Consider the following 13,812-nt stretch of genomic DNA (forward strand, 5'->3'; position numbering starts at 1 on the left):
CTTTCCAATGATCCTTGAAATTCAATAGTGTGATTAGGACAGACCTGAGTTGAAGAGTCTCTCTATTTTCCTGGAACACGATGCATTATCCCAATCTGCACACTCAGTTTTTCCATTTTCTGAAAATTGCCCTGTCTTACTTTCCATCCTTTGTGGCATCTACTAACTGTCTACTCGGGGAGCAGCAATCAGCCCAACATTGTACTGTCTCAGCCCCCCTCTTCTAGCTTCCAGCCATATTAATATCCAGATCATTTCATCTGTGTTCACTCACATTATCCAGCATTTACTCTAGTAACTTGATTTTCAATGCATCTATTATTTTCCTTGAGGTTTCTAATTTTATTTATTAGTTCTACAATGATGTCGTTGTCTTAGAACTCAACATCATTCTTCAGTCTACAATCTTTTTCATCTCCCCTGCTTTTTATTATCATCTTGCTTTGTTTGTTGAGTTCCTGCTTCTCATTAGCCTGTTCCATGGAATGAAATAACCATAAGGCTCCCCCCTTCTTGCCTTGACACATGTTTTCATCTAGATAAGGGTTGTTTTGTCTTTAGCAGACTTTATGATTCATAGTCATTCTTTCTCCCCACTGCTTTTTACATAGCTGTCCTATTTCTTTCTTCACTAGAGAATCCCCTATTGTCACCACAAGACTCCTGTTGTGTCATATCTATGACCCCTCTGGTCAGAAGACTGAGCGGTCTGAACTGTTAACAACCATTTTTCTCTAACTAGAGGCATCAAGAAAAGAGAGAAGAGCTTGCAGAGGAACCTCAGACACTCTGGGTTTCACCCTCTCTTACGTTAATTGTCCTCTATGGAGCTCCTTCCTTCTGCTTGGGAGAACCAATTCCATGGGCTGAAGGAAGGCAGCAGTCCAGCTTCCTGACCTTTCACCAGGACTTTTAGTATCAGCTGTTTACACTTCATCCCAGTCGCCACCATCAGTACTGCTATTGCACTTCAACAACAGAAAAGAGCTGCCTTGTTACTCTCAAGACTGGAGATTGTGTGGTGATGGTGTGTTGGTGGTATGTGTGTGTTATAGGTGTGGTGGGTCTGTGTGTTTGTGTGTGTATGTTTAAGTCCCTTCTAATATGTACCTGGCATCTCAGTAAGATACTTCTTATTAAAAATATAAGTTGCCATTTTGACTAGCAAGTTTCGCTAATAATTTATATATTTTATAATCTACAAATGTTAAATAGCCACTGTCACAACAGAAAATGACCTAAGATCCAGGAAGTAAGTCCAACGTGACTAGTACCCAGAATCCATCATTTCTTGAGTACTTTTTCCCACTAACAGAAATGAAATGGTTGTAAAAATTATCAAGAAGTAATCAAATTGTCAGCTGCCTCAGCTACATGTGGTGCATACAAAACCTGTAGGAGCCATGAGGAAAGCGGGGAAGAAATGCCCTGGCCATATGCTTTAGGGGCCATACTTCAGTTTTCATCTTTCCAAAGAGAACACAATGAATTAGAACATTTGTTGGCATGTGTCATGTATGTGCCAAGCTGCCTGCACCTCATGTGAAGGATCCAAGGAAGACAACATTTGCATCATAATCGGATGAAGGAGGGAGGGGAATTTAAGACTAGAAATGTAGTAAGATTAGCCTCTGTCATCAGAATAAGGCTTCAGGGAGGAGGCTCAGGTAGGAAGGCAGAGTAAGAAGTTCCCACTTTAGCAAAAGAAAAAAAGTACTAAGAGTCAACCTACAGATCCTTTCATCTCTGCTCAAATCACAGAACAGACCATCGTTTCTGCTTTGCCTGTGTGACACGGCTGTATCACCTACAGCCTTCAGTCTCCACAAGCCCTCTCTTGGTCTTAGCCACCTCTGACAGGGCCATGACTAAACATGGAAGGTGCCGCCGCCTCTGCCTCCGCCTCCGCCTCCTCCTCCTCCTCCTCCTCCCATTCCCTTCCCCTCCTGCTCCTCTTCCTCCTTCCTTTCCTCTTTCCTTCTCTTACTACCATGCAGTAAATTCACGTATAGAAGTTAGAACCATCTTCTCAAGGTCTGAAAAAGCGAGATGAAAACCCCACAGCAGCCTCCCTTCCAGTCACTGAAAGTGAAACGACGCCCTCATCTTACTCAATCTGTTCAACATACAATCTCTGGCCTATTCTTCTCCACTCTATATGGTTCCTAACATCCTACCATAGTGGCTACCACCTCGGGATGGGGCCAATGAACGTCAAACTGTTGAGCAGTCTGCAGGGGCCAAGACTGTCCTTTTATAGCATTGCATTTGTGTCCACTGACATGCAAGCGTATGCATGGACCTCAACACTCTAGTGAAAATGGCTAGAATAAGTCAGACGTGGGAAGTGAATCTAGCTAAAATTCTAATACACAATAAAAAATGACTTAACGTGTCTGTACCCATCAACTCAAACCTGGGACAAGATTATCACCTATGATATCAGAGAAATCAAAGGGGGAATGTGAAAGCACTATTTTCTCATGACTTTGAAACAATCCCTATAGTACTCTGTTCAGGGGAGCATCTGAACACATGGACTCAGCCGGTGCAGCTCTCGTCTGCGCTGTGGAACTAAGAGATCTAACTGCAGTCCTGGCAGGGCTGGCTGTGGCCTCTCTACAGTAAATATTGTTACTAGTGTCCTTTTACTGAACAGAAGCTCTCAGGGGAGTTCCATTTCCATTATACTCCCCACTGCAGGGACATCATTTAAGCACAAGACCTAAGTGTTGGCATGCAGCTAGAGAAGATACCGTATAGGTTCTTTTGATGAAACAGTCCTCTTTGCTGAGCAAATCATCCAGATGCTGGTATTTAAATTATGCAAAATACATAATACCAATTAAAGAAATTATGTGTGGAAATATGCAAGAGCAAATTTCCTCACATTAATATTTAACTAGACTTTTTAAATGGAGCAGGATCTTATGATCACAAGTACTTTAGTATATTTGACCTAAATGGGAGCCTAAAATATCCAGGAGGATACACAGACAGCTCTACAAGGGTATTTTCTATAAAGCACAGACTTTCACATATGGCGGGGCAGCTAAACGCAAGGATTATTTTAAGTGGAATGCTGTATTCCAGAAAGCCTCAATCTGACAAGGGCCTTAAACTCTTGTCTTCTAAAGCTGTTCTGCTCTTGTTTCTCAGCCATGGTATATGCCAGGCTTATCTCTGCCTCCCAGCTTTTATTCAAAGGATCATGTCCTCTGGTTCCCCCAGGAATCCTTCCAGCTTCTTACAGGCTCCTTCTAAAAGGTTTGCCCATGCCTATACTGGTACATAAGATCATCTCTAATGAATGGGCCCCTTGCTTCTTCTCCATAGAAATAAAAATAATTTAGTTTTTAATGGAAAAGACAGAGCATAACCCCCTTTCCTCTAACAATATAATATTTAACTTGAATGCCAAAACCCAGTTAGTCCCATGAAGCAAACTGTTCAAATAGCTGAGCAGTGGAGGACTGGCGGGAACTCACATCCACACAGAAGGGAGTCTTCATTCAGGCAAAAACTAAATACAAGGAAGTGAAGGCAAGCCCCGCCAGGAGAGAGAAAGCCAATGCCAAGCCTGTGCACTGACCAAACACACTGTCCTCTATGAATGGGATATGCCAATACCTTCCAGATTGTCTGTCACCCAAGTCCAATCACTCTAAGAGTTCATGTCACCTACATTACAGCTCAGCTCAACTTCAGAAGGCCCTCAGTAGCTGAGAATAAAAAAAAAAAAAAAAAAACATATCTTGGTCACGTAAATATACTCATGGTCAATTGTATTTTCCCAAAGTATTCCTGGAAGTGATACACTACACTCGGAAACATAATTAGTAAACTGTCAGTAAGATAAACTGCAGTGAAACAAAAGGGCATGCAAACTCAGATTATGCAGGAAAGGGTGTTCCAAAGCCCAAATATAATTTAGAGTGCTGGCTGCACAGACCTTGGAAGTTTATTAAAATAAGAAACATGATCCATTTTAAAAAAGAAATCATGTTTGAAAGCTTTTGAAAAGAAAGGCACATGTGACTAACATTATAGAACGTGTCAAGGGTATATGAAATGAAAGACAAGACATAAATTATGTTTGCTGGTCTGAGCACCAGCAAGAAAGCAGCTCAGTCTACCTGGACTGCGTTCCCATCACACACTGCATTTATTTTTGCTAATAGAACAGTGCAAGCAAGACACTTACCTAATATCTAACACTCATAAACACAACTAGTCCTGCTTCAAAAGGAAGCCAATTTCTATGCCATCACAAAACTCAAACCTCCAGTCATGAAAAACCTATTTACAAGCTGGGTGTGGTGTACTCACAGCACTCAGGAGGCTGAGGCAGGAGGATCATATGAGTCCAGAGTTCAAGATTTAGCTGCACAATTTATTGAAATGAGACTCTGTCTCAGACAATCATGTAAACGAAACATTTGTTTCTAAGGTTTGATAAACTGGCTATCATGTCATTGTGGGAAAGCTGATTGGTAGTATCATCAAGTTAAATGATATCTATACCGTGTGATTCAGCATTTCCACCTCATAGCTGTATGGCAGAGGAGACGGCCAACTATAATCACAGATTAGATGAGGCTCAAGTGCTGAGTGCAATTCTTATGTTACCAGATGGCTGAAAGGAAACCCAAAGTATATATTTCATGACTTGTCAAATATATGAAACTGAAATCTAAACGATGTTTTACTAGAACATGTGATCATGCTCCTTCAGGGATGTGCTATCTCTGGCAACCTTTTGTTACAGAGTTGCTCAGCTGCAACGTGAGTAAAAGGGGCTGCAGAGAGCAACTGCAGCTTCTCCATGGGTTTTGGTACCAAGCTTGCCAACTGCAGCAACTGTATATACAAGAGTCCACGGAAAGATGGGCTCAAAGCAAAACCCAGTCAGCCCCCGTACACTACCCAGATATACATGAGAATATTACAATAAGTAAATACTAAATTTACTAATAAGACAATACTAAATTTCTGGAGTTTGTTTAATGAAATAATACATGGTTGGCCCTCCATAGCCATTTCTTCCGTATCTGTTCATTCAACTACAAAGCAAAAAGGCATTTGGAGGAAAAAAAGTTCAAAAACGCTGAATTTGCTGAAGACGAAGCACTACACCCATTTCTCATTTTCTTTAAAAAAAAAAAAAGTGACACAAGTTGTGCCTTTCTAGAGACCCCTGTGTCTCCCAGCAGCTCCTTAGCTGGGAGTGCTTATCACAAGGCTTGTCTTCATACTGTGCAGTGAAGCCTTTCAGTGACCGTGCTGAACATGGCGGCTTCCGTTCTAAATATACCCTACAGAAGAGCAGCCCACACTTGGGAGGCAGAGGCAGGTAGGCAGATCTTTGTAAGTTTGAGGCCAGCCTGAACTATATGGTGAGATACTGTCACAAAGAAGAAAGAGAGAGAGAGGGAGAGTTGGGAGAGTCTGTGTCTTCCCACAATGTCAGAATTTATTGAGTAACAATCAATCCACACAGAAGGGTTGTGCCAATGGCAGCCGTTTGGGAGATATAGAAAACAGAAGAAGAGCAGCACGCATGGCGGGCATCTTTATCAAAGGACTGAGCATCCTCAGGGTTTGATGTTATCAGTCTTAGAGCCAATTGCTTGGATAAACCAAGATACACGGTACAGTAATGAGGAAGACTAGCCATAGAAATCACAAGTAGGATTCTAATAAAGCATACAGAGAAGGAAAATGTTTTCACTTTAACAAAGCTTTCAAAAACAACCAAAATAGTCTTGCCATATAGAAATCAGAATTATGGTTCCCTTCCAGATAGTAACCGGAAATAAACACTGGGTAGTCAAAGTGTTCGGATTTCATGCTAGAGTATGCGTCTCTTCGTTTTTATTTTGGCTACCAGTTATATTCAGTTTATGAATGACTTAAAATAAGTACATGATTTTGCAAAGGTTTGTCCTATGTTAATAATTCAAAATGATTTTTTCTTTTAGCTACAGCAGTGGAAGCAACTGAAGAGAAACAAGGTTAGTGATCAGGAAGCAGGGGCAGGATGGCAGGATGACAGAGGACAGGTGACCGAATGCTCGCTCAGTGTGTCAGCTGGCACAACTGCCTGGGAGCCGCACTCGCTGCTGCTTCTGCAAGTACAGACTTAAGAACAAAATGAGAAGCTGGCACAGGCAACCTGGCACTGAAGAGACAATACTAAATATTGCTTCAAAACACCAATGGATATAGGCATGAAATGTAGGGTTTCTAAGATGTCAGTCTCAGGTGACTGAAACGGTTAAGAAACCCAGACACTGCCCACATTAGGAGGCACTGTTTTCTGCAGCCCACCAAAGGTTAATTTGGCCTTCTCAGAAATCCTTCACTGTTTATATCAATATGAGGAACAAACCCAGCCACAGCAAATGCTATTTAAATCAAGGGTTTGCACATTACCCACTTTCTGAAAAGCTTTCTCCCCAAATGGATGATATATATTTTCTTTGCTCTAAGGGGTAAACTTCTATAACAGCAACAAATAAATAAATAAATAAATAAACAAATAAATAATAAAAAATAAAAAATAAAAATACTCTTTTGGCAAATGCTTCTCTCGGGATAACATCAGAAAGTGAAGCTCTACACAGTCACAGGGCAATTACCTCTGTTGATGTAAAGCTACCATCCATAACTCATCCTGCACAAGCTTGTAAAAGCTAAGAAGCCAAAGCACACCAAAAAAAGCATTGTACTAGTTTCCAATTGCATGTTCACAGGTCAGGAGTCTGGAAATGGGCCCTGTACACTGTGCCCAGGGTTTCAGGACCACAGCAAAGCATGACCCATACCCACAGTCTCGTTTGAGAGTCAATGTCCTATTTTAGTCGTTCAAGTTTCTGATGGCTCTAGGATTGAAGTCCTCCTTCTAAAACTGTTTTGCAGGTGATAGTCAGTGATCCTCACAAACGTCAGCCTGTTCTTCAGATCCACCAGGAGACTCCAGATGCCATGTTAGACTCATCATAATGTAACCTGCTCATGGCCTGGGACCTCTGACTTTCCACTAACTTTGGAGGTATTTATAGCAAGAATAGGAACAGGTCAGCTCAGAACCTGTCTACCATAAATGGGATATAAATCCATCCACCTAAGGTGTTTCTTGTGTATGTGTATGTGTATGTGTATGTGTATGTGTATGTGTATGTGTATGTGTATGTACATATATGAAGACGTCTAAGATCAACATTTAGTCTCCATCTTATCTTGTCTTTGAGACAGGGTCTCTCACTGAATCTGGATCTTGCCTATTTGGATCAGGGATTCTCCTGTCTTTGTCACCCAGTGCTGGGGTTACAGGAGCATACCATCATGCCCAGCTTTTACATGGTTCAGGTGACTGAAGTCAGATCCGCATACTTGTGCTGCAGGCACTTGCTAGGCTGAGGCAGCCCCTAATCTTGATGTTTATAATTGGCGAAGCACCTCTAATTTTTTTCTTAACAAGTTAAATCTTAAGTTTCATATAACAGCTGAAACTAAACTACACTTTCCTGCTTTTGATTTCAGTAATAAAACTGTATGTACATTTACCTACACATTTATCCATCCAGTCACAATAAACCAACTATACAAACAAATCCTCAATTAGAGGAGACTAAGACCACATTTTCACCACATCTACTCCATCGATACTCCCTGAAATAATCCAAGAGGCATAGTTCTCCATGCACAGTCCCTCCTACTCCCTCAACTTTCATGTCAATATTATATAAACACAGGCTACTAACCAGACACTAACAATAGGAAAAATATTATGTTCATTTATAGAATCTATGTATAAAGTTATGTATCAATAGAAGATTGCATACCTAAAAATGATACAAAGTATTAGCAGTTAAAGAAAGGATGATCTGTTACCAAGTTCAACTCCTGTCATCAGATGGCGCCCACAGCCCATGCACCATGATAGGGCTTCTCTGCCCCTTGCTTTATTTATTTATTTATTTATTTACTCCTAAGAGGATATTCCTAAGATCTAACAACATCAGAAGATGGGAAGTATGGGCTTGCTTTGTGCATCTCTTAAGGAAATGTGTTTTGTTCTCATTCTGATTCTTTTAGACAGTAAGCCCTTTGTCATCTTAACACAGGACAGCACTCACTATACACATTAGGGCCCTGTGCTATTTTGCAAATTATTTGGGTTCATGTCTTAGGACTCTTAGTGAGCTTGAGCACTGACGAGTGCACTAGGACTTTCAAGTCTTATGCTAGGTAGGGTCTGGGAAAGCAGGGTCTCTCATGCAACTGACTTGTGACCCGTAACTTGGATAATAAGTTCGTAAACTTGCTTGTCTTGGTTGTTATAGGACCAATAGTGCCTATCTCATTGTGCTTGTAACATTAACTAAAACAATACACACAAAGCACTCAGTGCCTACAGGGCCCATGTGAAGTCTATGCAAGACTTCTTCAATGTAACCTTGCCAAAAGAATAGACATACGTAATTTATTTACATTATTATAAAAGCAATAACAAAATCTTTGGGTTTGGGTTGTAAATGAATCTAGTTTTTGGTTAACTCAATTGAGTTTAAAAATCTTTTTCTGGAGCCAAAATGAATGGAGAGTTAGATTTCATGCATGTACTTACAAGTTTTCAAGGAAAAAGAATGAGCACAGATGATATTTGAACTATGATGGATTTATATCTCAATAAAGCCATCTATGTTCACCATACATAGGGTTAACCTAAAGTGCATTTGGTCACCTAACTATGAAGCACCCATCTTTAGCAGCACACCCTCTCCTTAGTGCTTTCTCCTCCTGATACCACTATGGGCTCTAGGCTGCAGCTCATTACTATTTCTGAGCCCTGAGATGGTTACGTACATTAGAGCTAGCACAGTCAAAACTAAAAATTCAAATATAAGTAAAGGTTTTGATGAATATAAATTGTTTCGTCTCCATTGTAAAATGAAAAATGGTAGGTAGAGCTATGTATGGTCCTACTGACTGTATGTCATGAGTATACATACTTATTCATTCTTATCTCCACTCCTCTCCAAGTGCATAATAAATGTGTATACAACAGCTAATGCTCAAAAACCAGGACCTTAGAAAGGACCAGGCCTCAGAAGTGAATACATGTATGAACCTATACATTTATTTATTCGTTATGATATAGAGACTTAAATACACACAGACACAGACACACACACACACACATGCACACACACACACACACACACACACACACACACACTAAACAGAGTCACTATCCAAAGGACTTTACAAAACTAACTTAATAGTTTTAAATGAACAACTGTTTAAGTTACAACTGGCTTAGATTTCTAAGTACTCTCAAATGTATTGAGTAGCAGAGATGACTTTTTCTAGAAAAGTTGATTTTGATGTTTCTGTGACATTTTGTGTTGAAGTCTGCACTCCTAAAAGACAACATGTGTAAGGCTCTATTTCACATAAGAATGGGGAACTCATGGATGGTCTGTAAAACATTACAGTAAATGCAGAAATTAAACTCCAACATTCAGAAATCTTAAAATCCATTCAACAGTAACTTTACAAAGATCGACTCTAATAAAACATTAGAGTTTATGCTTTTGTGCATCCCTCTTTTTCCTTCTTATTATCTTGCAATTCACTTTTATTGCATTTACAGAAAGGCAGTATGCAGTGGGTTAAAGTTCAAAAACATTTAAAAAAAAAAAAAGGGACCTGAAACTGACCACTGATATGCAGATAACCTGCTTCCGGTGGGAATCTGCCAAAACAGCCCACCCCAGAGGAATGCAGAATTCCTTGTTGCTACCCAGATGTCTACAGTACCCATGAAGAGTGACAGTTAAGGCACAGGAAAGAATCTGTCCTCATAGGAAAAGCAGTTTGTCACCTTTAATGTGAACACAATTTACCTTTGTGATTCAGCTAAGCCATGAGGAAACAATCGGGACAGCTAAAAATCAATTCTTTGCTAAAAGACAAATTCAAAAGTTTAGGTACAGCCATAAAGGAACCAACCCCACTGTGCCTACAGTAAGAGCCATGGCAAACGTCAGATGACTCCAAGGGCAACAAACAGCCCTATGGTCATCATCGAGCAACCAGACTGGGGTTAGCTTTCACTTTAATTAATCTAATGAGCCGGCTGCTTGGCTTTGGAAGGCATTTTTAAATGTCACCGCACACCTCAGGGCTGCAAGTCTCTCCTGTCCCATCTTGATTCCATTAACTCTTGCCCATAGTGACATTTTATGTCTGCATCCACATATGCCATGATAATGTGGTCAATTTGTGCTTTATTAACCCAATTAAAATACAGACATTTTACAGAGTGGAAATTTACAAAATTAGAACAATTTCCTAAAATAAACTATATCTGCAATTTTTAAAAAGTATGTGAGAATACAGCTTCCAGATCTGCTTATCTAAAAAGGATAAGAATTTAGATGATAAGCATAGGAAATGCTAATCCAATTATATGATGGTATACACCACTTAAATCCTAGGAATTGTATTAATTTAGTGTTCAGCATAGTAGACATGCTAAGTAGAGCTGGCTCTCCATAGGCTGTTCAGATCAGATCAGAGAAAATTCCGAGCAGCACTAGACATAAAGACACCTGACTGTGCCCTTGGATTAAATCCACACACATTCACCAAGTCTGGCCTCACACTACCTCCTCTACAGGAACCGTATCTTTTCTAAATTGGTCTCCCAGTGTAAAACGCCAGGCAGGCACTCCAACACGGAATGCTTGCTTTCTTGGAAACCAAGTGAGCATCGTTTTTAAATCCCTGAAGTCACAGACCATGCTTGATCACATGAAAGAAGCAAAGATATTGAACTCGAGTTGGAAGAGGCGAGTCCGGTCTCAAAATGGAGGGCTACGATCCAAAGGAACCAGAGCAGCTGAGGAAGCTGTTTATTGGTGGTCTGAGCTTTGAAACCACAGATGATAGCTTAAGAGAACATTTTGAGAAATGGGGCACACTTACAGACTGTGTGGTAATGAGAGATCCTCAAACAAAACGTTCCAGAGGCTTTGGTTTTGTGACCTACTCTTGTGTCGAAGAGGTGGATGCTGCAATGTGTGCTCGGCCACACAAGGTTGATGGACGTGTGGTGGAACCAAAGAGAGCTGTTTCTAGAGAGGATTCTGTAAAGCCTGGTGCCCATTTAACGGTGAAGAAGATTTTTGTTGGTGGTATTAAAGAGGATACAGAAGAATATAATCTGAGAGACTACTTTGAAAAGTATGGCAAGATTGAAACCATAGAAGTTATGGAAGATGGGCAGAGTGGGAAAAAAGAGGATTTGCTTTTTGTAACTTTTGATGATCATGACACAGTTGATAAAATTGTTGTTCAGAAATACCACACTATTAATGGGCATAATTGTGAAGTGAAAAAGGCCCTTTCTAAACAAGAGATGCAGTCTGCTGGATCACAGAGAGGTCGTGGAGGTGGATCTGGCAACTTTATGGGACGTGGAGGAAACTTTGGTGGTGGCGGAGGAAACTTTGGGCGTGGAGGAAACTTTGGTGGAAGAGGAGGCTATGGTGGTGGAGGTGGTGGCAGCAGAGGCAGTTATGGAGGTGGTGATGGTGGATATAATGGATTTGGAGGTGATGGTGGCAACTATGGTGGTGGTCCTGGTTACAGTAGTAGAGGAGGTTATGGAGGTGGTGGACCAGGCTATGGGAAAGCCTCAAGGTGGTGGATATGGTGGTGGAGGAGGAGGATAAGGATGGATTTACAATGAAGGAGGAAATTTTGGTGGAGGTAACTATGGTGGTGGTGGGAACTATAATGACTTTGGAAATTATGGACAGCAACAATCTAATTATGGACCCATGAAGGGGGGGGCAGTTTGGTGGAAGAAGCTCAGGCAGTCCCTATGGTGGTGGCTATGGATCTGAGGTGGAAGTGGTGGATATGGTGGCAGAAGGTTTAAAAAATAAAACAAACAAAAGCCACAGTTCTTAGCAGGAGAGAGAGCGAGGAGTTGTCAGGAAAGCTGCAGGTTACTTTGAGACAGTCGTCCTAAATGCATTGGAGGAACTGTAAAAATCTGCCACAGAAGGAACAATGATCCATAGTCAGAAAAGTTACTGCAGCTTAAACAGGAAGCCCTTCTTGTTCAGGACTGTCATAGCCACAGTTTGCAAAAGTGCAGCTATCGATTAATGCAATGTAGTGTCAATTAGATGTACATTCCTGAGGTCTTTTTATCTGTTGTAGTTTTGTTCTTTTCTTTTCTTTTCATTACATCAGGTATATTGCCCTGTAAAATTGGTAGTGGTACCAGGAATAAAAATTAAGGAATTTTTTAACTTTTCAAAAAAAAAAAAAAAAAAAAAAAGAAGCAAAGAGCCCCTTCATCTCTTTGGGACTCACCTGATTGGCTTTAGATATGGGCCCACTTAAACTTTCTTTTTGTTTTCATTTTAAGTTCTTCTTGCTTTAACAAAACTTACTGTGCTTATTAAGACTCCACTCCACGTTTAGAACCAGTAAGTGCCACAGACTAATTCTGATGCCTGTGATGCCACCTTCCACTGAGACCGGAGCCCTACTTTGCAACTCCAGGGATCCTGGAGCAGAGGAGGAGGTCAGTGCTCCAAGGGGTGACTGACAGTTTCATGATGAAGAGAAAGATGGCAGGGGGTGGATCCCTGCCTGAAATCACAGCAGTGAGCATCCAGAGGCAGAGGCAGGAGCATGACAAGGCTGAGGCCCTGTAATAAGAAAAGATGAAAGTGGGAGTAGGTGGGAGGGGGAGAATGAGAAAAAGAGGAAAGGGGAGGATAAGGATGGAGAGAGGGAGGGATAAGGGATGAGGAAGAACAAGGGGTGATGGACAGGAAATGTCTATTGAAAAAGCACTCTAGTAAAGCTTCAGGGAAGGATGGCTTAAGGCAAGGATGACCAAATAAATGAACACCAAGAACCAACATGCCCAATTTGCCTCCCAGTGGAATGTTAATAAAATACTGAACAAGCTAAAAACTTAGCAAATAATTTGGAATTAAAAAAAAAAGTGTTACTAAGCCAAATGCAAAAAAAAAAAAAAAAAAAAAAAGCAAGCCCGCACTAATAACAATCATGGAACTATCTGAGAAAAAAAGCTACATTGGACAGAGGGACACCTTTTCCTGAAGTTCCACAGCCCTTTTGCTAGTTTTGGTAAGAAGAACCCCCTTCCCAAAACCGTCTAGATTATTCCATGACTTGGATCCCAGTGTTCCTACTGATGAACACATTAAGGCTCACCATGCCTTGGCATATAACAGAGACAAAAGAAACAAGCAAAAGGAGGCAGAGCTACCCAACAGTGTCCCACAGAGAAAACATTTCATGCTGCATTCATGCTGTGGATCAGGTAGGTGCTTCCACATACTGTGATAAGACATCCCTCAACCCACTCCACCACCACATCTGCCCAACAGGTCTGAGTCTGCTCAGACTTTCCGTGTTACACATTACATTGCTCTTTCTATCTGGCTATAGTAAAATTAAGTAGCGTCTCCCTCCCTGGGCTGTGATCAAGTGAAGTTTTGTAACCCAGCCTTCTCAGCACCTGGTACATGGCATATACTCAAGAAACAATGTAGGGGTCAACCAAGCTTCAAACAAAAGAAATGAAGCCTTTAGAAACAGATAGAGTCTTTTTTCAGACGGACATTTGGGGCCTCAGTTTGATGATAGGAGTTCAGTGCTAGAGAGGGTGGACAACACCACTCTCTGGAGAGCAGAACAGAAAAGGATGAGCAGGAGATATCTTACCCTAACATTACCACAGTTTGTGTT

General features: G+C 41.0%; 1 protein-coding gene and 1 pseudogene across 4 annotated transcripts in view; one reads left to right on the forward strand and one right to left on the reverse strand.

The window, feature by feature from the left end:
- Kif16b (kinesin family member 16B) overlaps positions 1-13,812 on the reverse strand; it is a 290,355-nt gene that overhangs the window by 143,112 nt on the left and 133,431 nt on the right. The window lies entirely within an intron of this gene.
- On the forward strand, positions 10,846-11,963 carry LOC116899970 (annotated as a pseudogene). Its single transcript, XR_004387907.1, has 2 exons — positions 10,846-11,627; positions 11,767-11,963. The product of XR_004387907.1 is annotated as a heterogeneous nuclear ribonucleoprotein A3-like (transcript).

The sequence above is a fragment of the Rattus rattus genome, chromosome 5, assembly GCF_011064425.1.
Source record: "Rattus rattus isolate New Zealand chromosome 5, Rrattus_CSIRO_v1, whole genome shotgun sequence".
Classification (NCBI taxonomy): domain Eukaryota; kingdom Metazoa; phylum Chordata; class Mammalia; order Rodentia; family Muridae; genus Rattus; species Rattus rattus.